Consider the following 17,288-nt stretch of genomic DNA (forward strand, 5'->3'; position numbering starts at 1 on the left):
CTGTTGAGGGGAAAAATACAGCCCTCGCCTATAATCTGGCTGGTTCCTCCACTGGGGCTGTCTCTGCCTTCATCCTGAGGGCGCCTTACTTGTTTCCCACTGGCCTGAATTCAGACTCCTGCACCAGCGGCAGTATCAGGAGTGGAGCTGAGGTTTCAACACTAGATTTAGACTCACAAGGCATGGGTTTTTGTCTGTATGACTCTGAGGGAGTGTCTGCTAGTCCCACTCAGCCTGGTGTTCTCCTGAGAGAGAGAGAGAGAGAGAGAGAGAGAGAGAGAGAGAGAGAGAGAGTTTAAAACAGTCACTACTAATTTTGCTCCCTGGACTAGGTGCTGCTGATGCAGGACTTGACAGTAGAAAGAATCCAATTAGAGATGGTCATTGTTGTAGCTGACACAGAGCCTCAAGTCCTCTCATGCAGTGAATCATTTTGTGTATTTGTTTTAAAATATTTATTTATTTATTTAAACGTCAGAATTGCAGAGAGAGGTGAGTGGTCTTCTGCCTGCTGATTCACTTCCCAGATGGCCACAACAGCTGGGACTGGGCCAGGTAGGGGCCAAGAGCTAAGAGCTTCATCCAGGTCTCAGACCACAAGGGTGGCAGGGGCCCAAGCACCTGAGCCATCTTCTTCCACTGCTTCTCCTAGGCTATTAGCAAGCAGATAGATCAGAAATGTAGTAGCCACAATGCTGTCCTTGTCTTCTGTGATTCCTAAAGAAACAGTGCTTTGTGCACCTGCCATATCCCAATCTGGTCTTTATGCATGCTGACAGGGTAGATCCAATGCTCCTAGAATTGGTTCTGCCTTTTACATAGACTGGTTCCAAGGATGGGTATCTACTTAGCTGCCCAGGTTCCAGCTGAGCTCTGCCCCATCACTGTAACTGCTGGAAGACATCAGTGAAGTGTCTACGGGGTTCATTTTAAGTCTCCTCTCCCTGTCTGTATCAGCTGCTCCTCTAGTTTCTCAGTCTCTTACAGCAATGATAACAGCCCCCGCAGTCACTGCACTTGGATGCCTCTGGACTATTTTGATGGCAAATCTTTCCCCAGGCTTCTGGCTTTGCAGACTCTGGCCACTCTCCCTGACCATCCTGATCCATTCCTTAACATCCTGTTTCTTCTGGACATTTTTGGTGTCCCAGGGAGGGGCGGAAGTGTTGTAGGAGAGTCTGATAGTGTACTGTGGAATGGTGGTTTTGAGTATGTGGGCGGGGGATAAGATGCAAATCAGGAGAAGACAAACAGGAAGAGCATCAGGAGGTAATGAATTGCAGGCAGCAAGGAGAAAACCTCCCTCTGTCTTCCACTCTTCTGTCTCAGTAACAAGATTCTTTGTTTAGTCAAGATTTAGTCAGGTTTCTGAACCTTCTGCCAAGGATCGCCAGTGTAAGTGCTATAAAATCCAGATGTAGCAAAGAAGGTCACTGAGTCGATTTAGCAAGAACTTCTATGCCATGGGTCATCTCAACGTCAGAGTCCTCCTCTGTGCGACTCAGCATTTGGGCTTGATCTACTTGAAACTGATTTAGGCCAGCTTGCTCGGGAGGCCTGTAAAATCAACTTCAGGAATAGTAATATGTGACCTGACTTTCGTAGCTGGAATGCGTTAAAGAATAGGACAAGGGCAGATGTCCTGGTGCATGAATGAAGTCATCACCTGGGGTGTCTGCGTCCATGTCAAGGGGTTGGTGAGAGGCCCTGGCTTGAGTCCCAGCTGTCCTGTTTCTGATCCAACTTCCTGTTAATATGCCTGAGAAGGTAGTAAAATGTTGGCCTAAATGCTTGGGTCCCTGCTACCCACATGGGAGGCCAAATCCGAGTTTCTGACTTCAGGCTGGCCCAAACTCTGGATGTTGTGGACCATTTGGGGAGTTGACCAGCAGATGTGTGTGTGAGGGGTGTGTGTGTATGGGTGTGTGTGTACTCTGACTTTCAAATAAATAAATCTTTAAAATGAGAGAAAAAACAGAGATACAATACACATGATTTATTTTCCCTGGTCCTGGTAGGGTTTTAGAATCCTTCTCAGAGCTGAAATCTAACACCCCGGCCAGGGCTTGCCCAAATCTTTGCTGGCAACCAGGCTCAGGCCCTCATACAGACTCAAGGAGTACTGCTTTTGAGTCCCAACAACTGTTCATCAAGAAACAGCAGAAACTTATGGTCTTCTTATTGTTTGGGCTCCTCTCATGAGTCAGGGTTTCCTAAGCCTGTGTTGGCACGGTCTCCCTGCTCATGGTCATGGTGGCTGTGTGAGCAGCTGCAGTCCCATTTCATACCATGCCTCCCACTCATGTTTGACGTTGGACTGCTGCCTGAATTTCTAACAGGAAATTCAGAGCGCAGGTTGTCTCAAGTATCAACTCTCCTTGTTCCTGTTTGAATTTGCCTGCAGGCCAGCATTTCCGTCCAAAATTCTCAGAAAGCTGGAGGCAGCAGACCATCTGACTGGCAGCTGTGGGGGATCTTCCTTGTTGTGACAGACAATACTGAGGGGCCAAAGAACAATACTGTGCCCTTGGTCCAATAGGAAATTCTGGAAAGTGTCCTTCAGCCAGGGTGATAGCCCAGACACTGATGTTTGTAAAAACAAAAAACAAAAAATCCAGTCTGGAGAAGCACTCCTGAAATGCCCACCTGGCCTATCAGGTGTAATTTTCTTCACTAACCTTGGATTCTCCATCCACTCACCCTTTTGCATCCAAGTCTTTGTATTATGTCATCACGGGACAACCACCAGAACAACCACCCACTCCTGTTTCATTGTGACAACCAGAAATGTCTCCAGGGACCCCCAGTTATCATCCTTCCACCTACCCTCCTTCTCTCCTCATCTTAAAACTACTGACTCAGAGGAGAGAGTGTTTAGGAGAACATATTGTGATCAGACAATTTCAAAGCTGCTTAGGGCTGTGTAAGCCTGACGAGGACCACTGAGCAGTCACTCTGGTTCAGCAGAGCTGGACCTTCTTCTCAAAGGTGGTGCTGGGAAAAGAAGGCAGAGCAGGACGGACCAGAATGGAGTCACCAGACCATAGCAATGAGAGCCACTGGATTACATTAGTCAGTGTAAGGTTTGGGTTGCCACGTCAGGAGGAGGGTTGTGTTCCAGTCTTTCATTGGCTCTCAACACGCTAATGGATTTCAGTAGGTCTGATTTTGCTACTGGATAAATAATCAGGCCTTTGCTGCCTGTTGCTAGACAGCCCACCTCCAGAAATGTGCAAGGATAAGAGAAAAGGGCTTGTTTCAAGAAACTGGCAGTGATGAGGAAAGGCAGATCTCTGGAGCTAAAATGTGCTGTTTCTGCCAAACAAGCTAGCAAAAAGAATTTTTAAAGGGAAATGGGTAGCTGCAGGGGGAAAAAATAGCTAAGGGGGCCAGCACCATGGGTGGTGCTTGTTACTATAGTTCTTGCCTCATTCAGCCACACAAAAGATCCAGATATCTACAGTATCATTATACCTGTAGGAGTAGGCAAGGGGCAAGTCAGGAACATTCTTATTTGTACTGATGCTTAAGGCAGGTAGTCAGTGAGCAACACGGTGCTGGGAGCCTGCCAACAGCATTGATAGTGCAGCCCCGTACCACACAGGCCTCACCTTCTCTGGCTGATGCAACATAGTCACAGGCTCAGTGCACTCAAGGGCCCATTAGCCCATTTGCCTCACCTCCACTCATGCCCAAAGAGCCATGATGATCTCATGTATGCTGCATCCCATGTGGAGATGCCCTGACACCTTCGTGGAAAGGTCCTGTCCCACTTGTATACTTAATTAGGGCACCATCTCTCATCCTACAAAGTGATGACCCCAACCATGGTGGGTGCATCAGCTCTTCTTGCTCATGGAGAGAAGTTGCCTGCATTCCTGTCAGAATATGAACTATCTCTTTAAATAAGCCTTTCTTTCTTGTACCTCTAACTACATCTCTACCTTGAATTCTTCTCTTTCACAAAGACAAGAACTTGGGGGAAATACCATCAGGGACCCTGTTCCCTACAACATAAGGAAATAGTGCCTTAATGTTATATTCACCATGATTTGAATATATTCTAGTTATAAAAATTTATGTATGATTATTGTAGGGAAAAAGTAGAAAACAGAAAAACATGAAGAAGAAAAATAAGAATTCTCATTTGCTTGTTGCAGTGACAATAGCTGCTAACATGGGACTGCATCTCTTTGTAGCCTTGTCTGTGTATGCAAGATTTCTCATTATATTGTGAACACTTTCCCCCATTATTGAAAGTTAAGCATTACTTCAAATGTCTGCAAAATATTTTATTGGTTATTTCTTCATGGTCCATTTAGCCCTGTACTTCTTTTTCAGTCTTTCTCAATTATGAGTAACACCATGATTTGAAAAACTGTTACTCAGAGAAAGGTCAACGTGAGTTTAGAGAGACATTGGCTCTTAGTAGGATGTACCACTAGGATTTGAAGGCAAAGAAGTGAGGAGGAGAATGAATGTCATCAATCAGCTGCAGAAAAGCACCTGCCCCTCTGCTGGCTCTAGGCACCTCATTGTTGAAATGGAAATGTAGAATAAATCAGTGGTTTCTTGGGTCTTGGAGAATTTGCTGCAAGGTCTTAGAACCACTACAGAAGATAACCAACTCCTGATTTGCCCGGGCCTTAACCTGGTTCCAAACCCCCAAGTCTTGTAACTTGGGAATCCCTGTCTTAGGCAAATGGAGCCTGCTGGGCACCCTACTTGGCAGCCTGTAAATCAAAGCCAAGTCTGGGTGCTTGGGAACACTGTCCATTCCCACTAGCACTTGTTTGTTTCTTTCACAGCTGGCCTGGCAGTGGGCAAGACAGACGATCTTAAACAAAAGTATTTGATCTGTAAATATCTAGAAGGCAAAGGTGAGGTTCAAAGCTGTCATTATGACTTTATACACAAGGAATGGAGTCCAGCAATGAAACAGGTCCAGGGCCAATAATGTGTTTTCTGGCAGTATCCTAGCCCTCGTCAATTGCTGCTGCTGTCAGAACTAATGTGTAGGCCAGCATTTGCAGTTTAGTGAGCACAATGGGATGGGGAGCTGCTAAAAATGCAGATTCATGGCTGTTACCTCCTTACATTCTGATTTAGTACATCCAGGAGTAAAGCCAAGGAGTTGGCTCTTTAAATACTTACCCTGGCCCCGGCCCCACTCCCCTGTTGCTGGTGGTGACCTGTGGACCACACTTTGAGAATCATGACCTTAAACAAGTGGGAGGGGTGGGCATTTGGTGCACACATTCCATATCAGACTTCCTGGGTTGAGGTTCTGACTCCACTCGCAGTTCTCACTTGCTGCTAATATGCTCCCTGGAAGGTCTCTGTCCCCAAGGCAGCAGATCTGAGTTGAGTTCCTGGCTCCTGTTTCTGGATTGGCTCAGTGTGGTTGTTGTGGATATTTGGAAAGTGACCCAGAGGATAGCAGATCTCTTTGTTGCTCTGTTTTTATTTCTCAAAAGACAAAAACAAGCGGGAAAATTAAAATTGGGTGTCTCTAGATACTTGCAGCCCCTCTGAACCTGCAGTAATCAAACATATGCTCTTCCAGAATCTAATTTCATCTTATATCATTCAAGTACAATTGTAGCCATTGGACTGTCAAATGTACCTTAATTTCTGTGCATTTGCACTTTTCCACATAAACCAACTTATGTATTGTGTAACAGTCTGTAACAGATCATCCCTTTGTTTACATTGGATAAACAGAGCTGTGGGCTCAGTAGGTAGAAGTAGAACAGAGGCTACAGCAGTTGGGTATGTGTGGCAGTCTTTGCTGCTAGCCGCCTCAAATCTTAGACACTGGAATATCACTTTATTTGGACCCTCTTTCTGGGCCTCTTGCTCTCTGTTTAGAGACCCTAATGGGGGCACAGGAGAGTAGCCTTTAAGCAAAAATGCAAACAGTGCCTTTGGCATGCTGTCTGCTATAAACAGTGCATAATTCCATCTGCATTTGGAATGCACTCACACATCATCAGCCTTCTCTGACTTCTACTTTCCCCTAAGAGGCAGCTCATTGAAAACAGGTGAAGGCAGAATTACAAGCAGCCCAGATCAGATGGCTATTGGATTTTCAGCTGTGAGGTACTTTTGTTTTCCTCTTCAAATCTCTGTGAATTCCTTGCAGAGAAGCCAGGCTTCTGCCTCCACTCCCCACCAGCTCCCTGAAGCATGCCGCAAACATCTTGCCGGAGGAGCCTGCTATCAGAGCAAAACAAACACCTTCTGCCTGTAGACCTGAGGTTTCAGGGATTCTGGAAATTTTGAGAGAATCCCTGGGCCTCAGAAACACGCACTTGGCTGCCTTTCCCTATCTCCTAAGCCTATGCTCTAGGAATTCAGTGACTTGGTTTTTTCCCCACAGGCCTTCAACATTACTACTTAGCAATCTTTGTTCAGATGGCTGCAATTTCTCAGTGTTACAGAAAATGATAGCATGGCACCCTTACCCCAAAGAAATGAGAATGGCCTAGATCTCCAGACCAATTAAGTCAGACTTGGAGGTTTTCTCTGTGGAACTAGCACTAAGTGGAGTATCACTCCAGTGGTGCTCAAGTGATTAACACCAAGAGTCTCTGTCCCTCTTCCTGCAGAGTTGGAGCTGTTGTCCTCCCCCATTTGCTGTGAGCTTACATTTCTTGAAGTATCACCGAGTTCTCCTTTATGGTCCTCTGGGTGCCTTCTCAATACTCGCTCCCTAGGTGCAGTGATGAATGGCACCTGTTCAGTGTCTACCTCTACAAGCAGGATCACTGCAATGCACCAGCAAAAAATTCCATTACACTTATTTGTGTCTAGCTGTTGGCTTTTTTAGGCTGGACAATGATTTATACCTTTAATTTTGGGACTTGTTTTCCCTTGTTTCATCTTTCAGGAGGACAAGTTTAGCCTAGCTAGGCAGCTGGTGAGCTAGGGTTCCATCTAGTAGTGTGATCACTACCTGGAACTTGATTTCTCAAGCGTATCAAACAGAGGTAAGAACAAAAGAAAGGGTGACAGTGTGGCTTCGTGGTGAAGACATGGCCTGCAAAGCATGCCACGATGAGCAGCCAATCAGGCTACTTCCTTCTTCCTCTTGTAATTATTTGATTGAAAGGCAAATTTCCAGGGCAGGGGGAGAGGGAGGAGGAAAGAAAAATCTACTAACTCAGTCCCTAAATGGCACAAATTGAGACCCTCCAAGCTTGCTAAAATCTTGGCCACACATTCAAGTGGATGGCATGGGAATTGCCCAGCCATTTCCTAATTGGTTGAGAGACCACCAATGAGGAATGTCTTCAAGCCTACATGTTCCTATCCAGACAAGGAGGGGTCAGGGAATGCTTAAAAAACCAAGACCCTTATCAAAAACAAAAGCAAGCAAATAAAAAACCCCAAGACCCTTTGGAAAATACTGGTGTCTCTCTCCCTCTCTCCTTTCAGGAGGCACCCCATCTCCCGGATGAATTCTCGACCCTTCCTACTTCTTTATACATTCATCTGTTCACTTTGCAAATTAAACTTTCCTGTCTGCAACCAATTCCTGCCCTTATATTACTATGCTAACCTGAGGAAAGAATCCATAGAGTTTTGCTGGTAACACAGATGTCCAGAACTGCTCCAGACTTAAGCCAAGAACCAGGAGCTCCTTCAAGTCTCCCACATGTATGGCAGGGACCCAAGCTCTTGGGTCATCTTCCACTGTTTTTCCAGGAACATAGAAGGGAGCTGGGACTAGAACTGGTGCTCCTTTATGGGATGCCACCATAGCAAAGCAGTGGCTTAACCCACTGTGCCACATCTTTCAAAGTCTGTTGGTGATGATCATCATGCATTTGTTATCTGAGCAGTTGTGTACACTCAGTACACTGTGTGTTTGTGCTGCCTTCTTGTTTCCAGGGATTAACTCATGTACCATTGTATAAAAGTGAATCCTCAGGGAATTGGCCAACTAAGATGAAAGTGCAATGAAGAAATAAAAATAAGCTTCATCTGCTGCAAGCAAAACTGGACATGAGTTAGCAGACATCAAGGCCTGCATGAGACTACCATAAAAATTCTACTGAAAATGTCAGAAAATATGCAAACAAGGAAGTGACAGCAAAAAAATTATATTAATAAAATACTAGTAGATACTTCTTGACCTTGAATGAGCTAAAAATAGAATATGGAAGCTGGCCTAACTTAAAAAGGTATGTGATGCTTTCTCAATACATAGAAAATACACTCAATCCTGTGAGGCTTAGAATAAGGCAGCCACGGCTCAAATACTTTGTTAACATGTTTTTCACCAGGAAGTAAAGCATTTTAATTGCCGATGTTTTCTACTTTCCCCATATACACCTGGGCCTCTCAATCCATTGGTTCCACATCCTTGAATTCAAATAACCACGGATTAAACATATTTGGAAAAAAAAGTATCTGTACCAAACATGTGCAGACGTCTTTACTCCCTAACAAATGCAATATAGCAAGTATTGACAAAATATTTATAAGTTTGGTATTATAAACTATACAGAAATGGTTTAAAGCATGCAGGAAAATATGTGTAATTACTACACCATTTTATATGAGGTATGTGAGTTTCCATAGATCTTGGTATCCATGAGGATATTGGAATCTGTATCTCAGTGCATACAAAACCAACAACAAAAAGCTTTCTCAGGACCCTGTGTTGTGGAATGGTTCATAAAGCTACTGCCTGTGCCACGCTAGTTCAGGTTCCGATTGTTCCACTTCTGATCCAGCTGCCTGCTAACGGCCTAGGAAAAGCAGCAGAGGATGGCTAACTCTGGCTTCAGCTTGGTCCAGCCCTGGCCACCACAGCTATCTGGAGGAGTGAACTAGTGGTTGAAAGATCTCTCTGACTCTCCCTCTGTGTCTATAACTCTGACTTTCAAATAAATAAATGAATTCTTAAGAATGACTATAACTGACAGCAGTGGAGGCTTTAAAAATAGGAACCAACTGTAATTTTTCTGATTACTGAAATTATTCCACATCGGTACAGTTTATGTGGTTATTTTTTCAATCCAGCTCCACTGTGGAAAGCAAGACTACCTGCATTCTCTTGGATCACAGGGTGTGTATGCTTCGATGAAGCAAAGATGTTCTGGCAAGTAGAGTCCCATGCTCCTGTGGGTGTGCTTCTGTGCAAGTCAGAAGCTGCTCTGCAACAGTTCCTCATCTGTTGGGTGCTGGCTAAACTTCCCATGAGACTCTAATCCTCTCCCTCTCTCTCTGATATTTCTGCTCATTCCTGGAGTGTAGCCTGGAGCAAGTCCCCCATGCTTCTGATCTCCCTTCCTTCTGGGGTTCCATCTTCCTCAAGGGCTGCCTCAGCTGCTCTAACTGACATGAACTTGGCCCCTTTATGCATTTCTGCCAAAAGAAGTCACTCATAGTAAGATTTTGGAATTCCACAAACCTCAGTGAGGAGCGAAGTTGTCCTGAAACAGACATGTGGGAATGAGGAGGGCTGGAGCCATTCCACTACCCTCTGCCTCTGTCGCCTTCCCTTGGCTTTGTCCTTCAGAGAGCAATAAATAATTTTTCCTGTAATATTTACAGCAGCTTCTCCCACTGGCTGCCAGGAATTGGAGTAGTTGGGGACTCTTCCCACTTTTATGTACTTCAAATATCTATGCATCTTTCCCGACAAGCCAGTTATCTTCCTAAGAGCAATTCTGGTGCCAGCTGTTAGGTTAATAAAGTTATATACAAAGGAAAGAAAAGAACTATGTACATGGAAATGTTAACCTTCAGCAGATATCTCTAGGTGGTGAGGATTACAGATAATTGCTATTTTCTTTCTTTGACTTTTCCACAATGAACATATTTTATAAAATGTGCACATTGCACTTACATTAAATTTTAATCTGAAAAAAATTTTTTTTTAAATAGACTGTGAATAAGCCCTGACAAAGGCAAGACCAGGAGAGCAGAGAGGAGGAAGCTGTGGGTTGGCAGGGGAGAGGTGGAGAAGGGAGGCCTGGGCAAGAACACAATGGAGCAGAGACAGGGGAGAGGGACCAGATCACCGCTTTAAGATAACATAATTTGGCTTTTTTGTGCGCCTGCATTAGGAGGTTGACTAACAATTACGGTGATAATTACAACAATTTCAGGCTCTTCTTCTGCATGCTTGTAGCTTCATTATCCTTCCGTGTATTGTGCTTGTGCCTAACAGCCTGCCACTACAAAAGGGAAAAGCTAATAGATGCAGCCTTAGTCTGAGCTACATCCTTGACTTGGCTCTGATACAATATACTATTTGCAAATTGCTTGCATATGTTAAGATGAGAATTTGGATGCCCCTCTTCACTACAATTCATTCAACACTGTTGCTGCAATTTTTCCTGTTTTAAGGATGAATTATTTACTTGAAGGGCAGAGTTAAGTAACATTACAGAGGAGGAGAGATGCTGGAGAGATCTTCCTTCTGCTAGTTTAGTCTTTAAATGGCTTCATTGGCTGGGTTGGGCCAGGCTGAAGCCAACCACATGGAATGTTCCAGGTCTCTCACATGGGTAGTAGGAATGCATGTTTGTGGACCATCTTCCTGTGCTTTCCCAGGCCCATTAGCAAGAAGCTGAATTGGAAGTGATGGAGTCAGAACTCAAACTGGTGATCATATGGGATGCTGGTACTGCAGGCAGTGGTTTAACCTGATGTGCCATAACACCAGAACTCGTAGTAGTTTTTAAATAGAATAAATGGTTTGGACCAAGAGACAGCCAGGAATGTTCCCTGGGACATGACACGCCTGTCTTTCTTGGGGACTGATACCCCACTGGTGTGTTCTTAGGCAGATCGTTTAGGGTCAAGAGCTTGGAAACCATACCTCTCCTATCTATGTGGTCCTTTCTGCCCATCATCACCTGGAACCTGAGAGGAAGTGGTATTGCATTGTTGTGTAACCACTCCCTTCACAAGCCCCATTAAAGCCAATGATGGGGAGGGGCTTACTCTCTTGGTCACCTGCTTCTGTTGCTCTTGGACTGCAACTCTTGGCCTCCCCAGTATCTGCTTGCTCTCAGGCATGCTGCAGACAGACTCTGAGGACAAGTAGCCACTGTAGCATGTAGCCACTGTAGCAAGTAGCCACTGTAGCATGTAGCATGTCTGTATTCCTCAACCTCTGTTCCCTGTTGGGCAAGTCAGTGAAGATGTCAATGCTAAGATGTTTTGTATTTCTAATGTGTGTACTTTCAAGAGTTTCCGGAGAGATTATTAGCACTGAACGCAGCTAACTCCTCTTTTCAAGATAAGTTTGCTGCAAAGCCAAAATACTAGACGCAGTGAGGTACCTAGCAAGCTCTTTATTCCAGCAAGGTAAAGATGAAGCCAGAGGCAGAGGGAAGGAGAGAAAAGAGAAAGAGAGAGAGAGGAAACTACTCCTGCCATGGTGTCATGAGAGGGCTGCAAGGGCAGGGGAAGAGGGCAAGACCAAGAAGAACTGGGGAGAGCTGGATCAGGAAAGTGCAGCACACACAGGGAAGGGAGGGCAGCCATGAGAGATTGATGGATAGAATTGTTGGAACCGCAGGGGATTGGTAGGTGGATGGGGATTGGGGAAGGGGCCATGAGGGGTTGGTAGGTGGAGAGGGCTATCAGATATGATGCTATGAGGTTACACATACTGGTAGGAGCAGGGTTACAAAGTTACAGTAGATTGGTAGACCCCAAAATTTGAACCTGAAAGGCATGCAGATCTTAAAGAAGCCAATCTAGGGGAAGCAAATATGTAAAATAGTCCAAAATGCCGGGAACCTTCAGGGCTGATGTTCAAGTCATCCCTCACAGAGGTGAGGCCTAGCAATAATGGAATATAGACAGAGAAGCCAGGAAAAGGTGAATGTTGGCAGCTTAGTATCTAGGTTGTTTACTGCATGTCTCTTAGGATAATCTATGTTGCTGGGGAAGCTGGACCAAAAGTCTTCAATGGGATGGATGGATTTCACAGTAATGAACATTTGTTCCTGTCATGGTTTTGATTCAAACTGGTTCACCATGGTGACTTTCTATTTGCTAGTTTCTAGTGGGCACTTCCATTGCCAATCTTGGTTAATAAAGACTCTTAATATACCCTAGACTTATCTGGTTTGATTTCTCTTGCATCCCACCACACCACCATGCCTCACCTTATCTTTGGCTTTTCTTTTCTCCTCAACCGAGAATAGTAGCTCTCTCTACTTTCACTCAACTTGGAAGACACTGTCATTGGTGTCGTAACTCAAGTCACTGGGATTTAGAAGTGACAGGGATTCACTGAAGAGGCTTGTAATGGGACATTGTGGTGGCAGGGGTCAGAGAGAGGGGCTCAATCAGTCTCACAACCACACAGGGGTTGAAAGGCAGGCATGCAAGGACTACAGTAGCAGAGACAGTGGTGCCTGAGAAGGAGGAGGAGATCCCCAGAACCTGTAGGAGGCTCCACTTACCAAATTATTTCCCACTGGTTTAACTCTTTTCCATTAAAGCAGATATCAAATCTTCCCTTTCTTGTCGGTCTCAATGCCTCCCCCCATTGTGTCTGTCTTTATTAAGTTTTGTTATTTATTTATTTGATAGGCAGAGAAGCATGCACAAGTGCACGAGCACACACACATACACACGTGTGCGTGTGTGTGTGTGTGTGTGTGTGTGTGTTTGTACAGGTGAACAGAGAGTTCCCATCTGCTGGCTCATTCCCCAAATGCCCACAACAATGAGGGCTAGACCAGGCCAAAGCCAGGAGTTGGGACTCCATCCAGTTCTTTCAGGAATCTGAGTTATTACCTGCTGTCTCCCCAGGTGCACAATAGCAGGAAGCTGGGATTAGGCTCAGGGCCAGAACTTTAGCCCATGCAGCATCATATGGAAAGCAGGTACCCCAGCTGGCATCGTTTGAAGAAAAGATTATTTATTTGAAATGCAGAGTACAAGAAGGAGAGGGAGGAAGAGAGAGGGAGAATATGGAATGAGGAGGTGTGTGTGGGGAGAGAGAGCGAGAGAGCGAGAGAGAGAGAGAGATTGATTCTATCTGCTGGTTCACTCCCCAAATGGCCACAGCAGCTGGAGCTATGCGAATCCCCTGGCTTCCCACTAGGGTACTGGAGCTGAAGGACTTGAGCCATTCTTCCCTGATTTCCCAACTGGCATCTTAACTTCTGCGCGTTGCCCCCTTCCCCCACCACACACCCTGTTAAATTTCCTAGAGATCCACGGCAGCTGGTGTTGTGGCACAGGGAATACTAGAATTTTATTTCAGAGTGCCTGGTTGCAGTCCTGGCAGCTCAGTTTCTGATACAGTTCCCTGCTAATGCGTCTGAAAAGACAGTGGATATGGGACACCCAGAAGGAGTTCCAGGCTGACTCTCTAGGGGAGTGAACAAGAGATGAAAGTATCTCCCTCCGTCTCTGTTTTTCCCCTCCTTCTCTCTCCCTCCCATCCTCTCTCCCTCTGTCAAATATATAAATAAATATTTAAAAGAGAAAATTATCCATACTTACTGATGCAGTCCTTGCCTCCCATTCATTCCTCAAACAGCTGCAATCTGAATTCAGCTCGTTACCCACACTGATAAAACTGCCCTGGCTGAAGTCAATGCTAATGATGTACTGTTCTCCAGTCATCTCACTCCGTCTCCGTGCACTACCTAACCTCACTCTATTTCTTCTCCCAACCCTTCTCTCCAAGTTCTCCCCCACTCTTGATTAACGACTCAGCCAGTCCCCAGTTGTTTGAGCTATAAACCTTGGCAGTATCCTCAACTTCTTTTTTGCCAACATTAAAAATGTCTGTAGACGCCTACCTTTTTTTTCCATCCTTAATGCTGCTTCTTTGGGTTAACCTAGCACATCCCTCATTTGAATTATCTACTCTGTAGGGTCCACTATTTTTAGCTATATATTATTATTGATTTCTAAAGTAATTGTCCTGTAGGTCGGAAACTGTGTGTGTGTATGATGTGTCTTAGAAATTTATTCAGTGTGCTGTGCTGTTTTGGTATTTGATCAGTTTTTAAACACGTTCCGTATTCATTCACTCCACAGTGACTGTGAGGGATAAGCTACAGGAGCAATACAGTGGGCTGACTGGACACATGGAATAACGTGTGTTCTTCAGTTATTGGGTACCATGTCCCGTATGTCTCCACATAGCCAAGCTTGCTCAGTATTCCACACACTTACTGGGTTTCTGTCTACCAGAAGTGCATGTTAAAATATCTCAATAAGAATAGTTCATTTGTCAATCCCACTTTGTAGTTTTATCCATTTTTACTCTATGTAAATTATTTTATGAGGGGCATAGAATTTTGGATTTATCAAATTTTCCACTGAACTATGCTTGCTGAATCTCTTCATTTTGGGTAATGCTTTTTTCTATCAAGTCTGATAGAAGTGTTGTTATGCCTATTTTCTCTTGGTTAATGTTTACCTAGCAAATCTTTCTTTGTCATGACTTTAAAAAAAGATTAATTTGGGCCCGGCAGCGTGGCCTAGCGGCTAAGGTCCTCGCCTTGAACGCACTGGGATCCCATATGGGCGCCGGTTCTAATCCCGGCGGCTCCACTTCCCATCCAGCTCCCTGCTTGTGGCCTGGGAAAGCAGTCGAGGACGGCCTAAGACTTTGGGACCCTGCATCCACATGGGAGACCCGGAAGAGGTTCCAGGTTCCCGGCTTCGGATCGACACAGCACCGGCCGTTGCACTCACTTGGGGAGTGAATCATCGAACGGAAGATCTTCCTCTCTGTCTCTCCTCCTCTGTATATCTGACTTTGTAATAAAAATAAATAAATCTTTTTAAAAAAGATTAATTTTACTTAAAATGTAGTGTAACAGAAAGAGGGAGAGAGAGAAAGAGATAATCCATATTCTAGTTCACTCCTCAAATGTTTCACTCCCCAAATGGCCAAGTTCAATTGGAAGTGGAGCAGTGTTCATATGAGATGCCTGTGTTGCAGGTGGCAAGTTAACTCATTGTCCTACGATACCAACCTCTTTGTCATTTCATTTACATCCTATAGAGGGACTGATTTAATAGGTGATATAATGCAGAGGTTAGAGTATGGGCTGTCAGAGGAGACTGCCTGTGTTCCTATCACAGTCCTATGACTTAATCAGGCAAATTACAGTCAGCTCTTCATATCTTCAAACTTTGTATCCATGAATTCGACTAACCTGTTGAGTGTAGGAGGCCTCATCTGACGCAGACAAACACCTGAGGCAGTGGGAGACAGAACAATGAAGGCTGCTCTGGGAAGATGGCAAGTGATTAGTTGAAGCCTCCTTAGGTTTTGCCTCCCTCATGAAAGCTAGAACTCCTTAGTATGTGCATGGGGTCAGGAGAAAGTGGTACCGCAGCTGTGAGAGTGCAGCTCAGTCACACACACATAATGACTGCTGGCTGCAGCGGCACTAGCCTGGAGTCCTCAGCTGGCTGGATTGTGGGTTTTCTCAATGATAATGGACACTCAGGAGGCTGACGTCATCTCTTTCTTCCCCTCTCCCTCCTCCATTTTCCTCCTCCTAGCACACATAGTTTTATTTATTACATGCCACTTATTCCACTGCACATTAGACAGGGCCTTATGGTGTTTGTTTAAATAAACAAACTGGTTATGACAATGATCTAGAAGACTTGGTCCTTCTCATTGGCTGCCAACAGTTGTGTAATTTCCTAAGGTACTTAACTTAAAAATAATTACTTATTTGAAAGACAGATTCACTGAGATAGAGAGAGCAAGAGAGAGGGAGACAGAGAAAAAAAAACCTTTTATCTACCAGTCCCATCTGCTCTCTAAATGGCCCCAACAGTTTTGGCTGGACCAGGCCAAAGCCAAGAGCCCAGAACTCCATCCAGGTCTCCACATGGGTGCAGAGGCCCAAGCACTTGGGCCAGCTTCCACTGCTTTCCTAGGCACACTAGCAGGCAGCTGGATTAGAACTGGAGCAGCCAGGACTCAAGACAGATGCTACGATGTGGAATTACAAGCTGTGGTTTAACTTGGTGTAGCACAATGCCAGCCTGGTAGGGAAACTTGGCAAACTCCTCTGCTAGTCGATAGCTCTTGCTGGAGAGTGTGACAGCAGCGCTGGGGGCAGGTCAGGTCAGGGTGGGCAGCAGAACCTCTTGGCATATGTGTAACAGGCATACATATTAGGGCATATCAAGTTGAGCTAAGCTGTAGCACCCATGGGTGGGCTCAAGAGCCAGATGGGACGTGGGACAGACTGACTTAAGCTACAGCATACGACAGCACATATAAAAACTGGGGCTGGGGTTGAGCCTGGTGGTACCCACTGGTGTGCATTAAGACCAGGCCTATTGCAAGGCTGGGTTGGGCTGGACTGGGCTGCAGCACCCATCAGTTTGTGTAAGAGATGGGGTTGGGGATAGAATTCACCAGGCAGCTGCATCCAGTGGTATTGTATGTATGTTGGCTGGTGCAGGTGACAGACCAAAACTGACCCTGAACTGGCTGGTGGACACAACACATGTCTGAGACCACCCCAAGCAAGATGTCTTGGGGGTATCCCCAACTAAATGGCTGAACTCAAATCCAAGCCACAGGGAAAAATCACACTATGATAAATGTGGTCTGGCCTTGAAGTGTAGATATCAGGACTGGGCACCCTCAGGTGCAGATGCCTTAGAGTGGACAGCATGCCCAGATGCACACGGGGGACATGACTGCCAGCTCATCTAGGCCAACAGAGGATGTTGAGTGCCTTGTCAGAGGATGGAAATTGGAACAGGTTGGACCAATCTCCTGGCTAAGCTTTGCAACATGTTCTAATGCAGAAGTACCCTCAACACAATGAGATAATGTACTCACAAGCTGAGTACTTTGAGTATCAGTAGCAGTAGCAGAGTTTTTTTTATATTAAAGTCTGTTTATTGAACATGAATCTTGATCATTTGAAAAATTTAAGATTTCTTAATTATAAAATTGCCAAAATTTCATGTACAAAATTACATGTGAAACCAGTGTCTAAATTGCTGCTTCATTCAACTGTAAAATATTCCCTACTTCCTCTCAGCATCTATTTGTGTTTGCTATATTTGTGTTGGCACACACGTAGTCTGTTCAAGTTCAAATGGCTTGGTTTAACCAGGGGTGTTAAATATAGGTGAGTAGATATGCATTAATATCTTGCTGACAGAAAAGCAAAACAAGCAAGGCACTCTGTTGGATGCACACCTGTCAGGGACATGGGGCCAGTTATCCTCAGTGTGGCATCATGGCACCAGGCACCTTCAGGAAAGCATGAAGAGATTTGGCTGTTGAGCACGAAGTGAAA

At 45.0% G+C, this 17,288-nt stretch overlaps 1 protein-coding gene across 3 annotated transcripts in view; it reads left to right on the forward strand.

The window, feature by feature from the left end:
- The window catches only part of URB2 (URB2 ribosome biogenesis homolog), a 164,825-nt gene that overhangs the window by 134,779 nt on the left and 12,758 nt on the right, over nt 1-17,288 (forward strand). The window contains exon 10 of one of the 3 annotated variants that reach the window (XR_009246188.1): nt 6,893-6,992. The exons of the other annotated variants lie outside the window; for them this stretch is intronic. The gene's annotated coding sequence lies outside the window, so the exon portion shown is untranslated. The remainder of the gene's footprint in view (nt 1-6,892; nt 6,993-17,288) is intronic. 3 annotated transcript variants of the gene reach the window in all.

Source organism: Ochotona princeps, chromosome 10, assembly GCF_030435755.1.
Source record: "Ochotona princeps isolate mOchPri1 chromosome 10, mOchPri1.hap1, whole genome shotgun sequence".
Lineage (NCBI taxonomy): Eukaryota > Metazoa > Chordata > Mammalia > Lagomorpha > Ochotonidae > Ochotona > Ochotona princeps.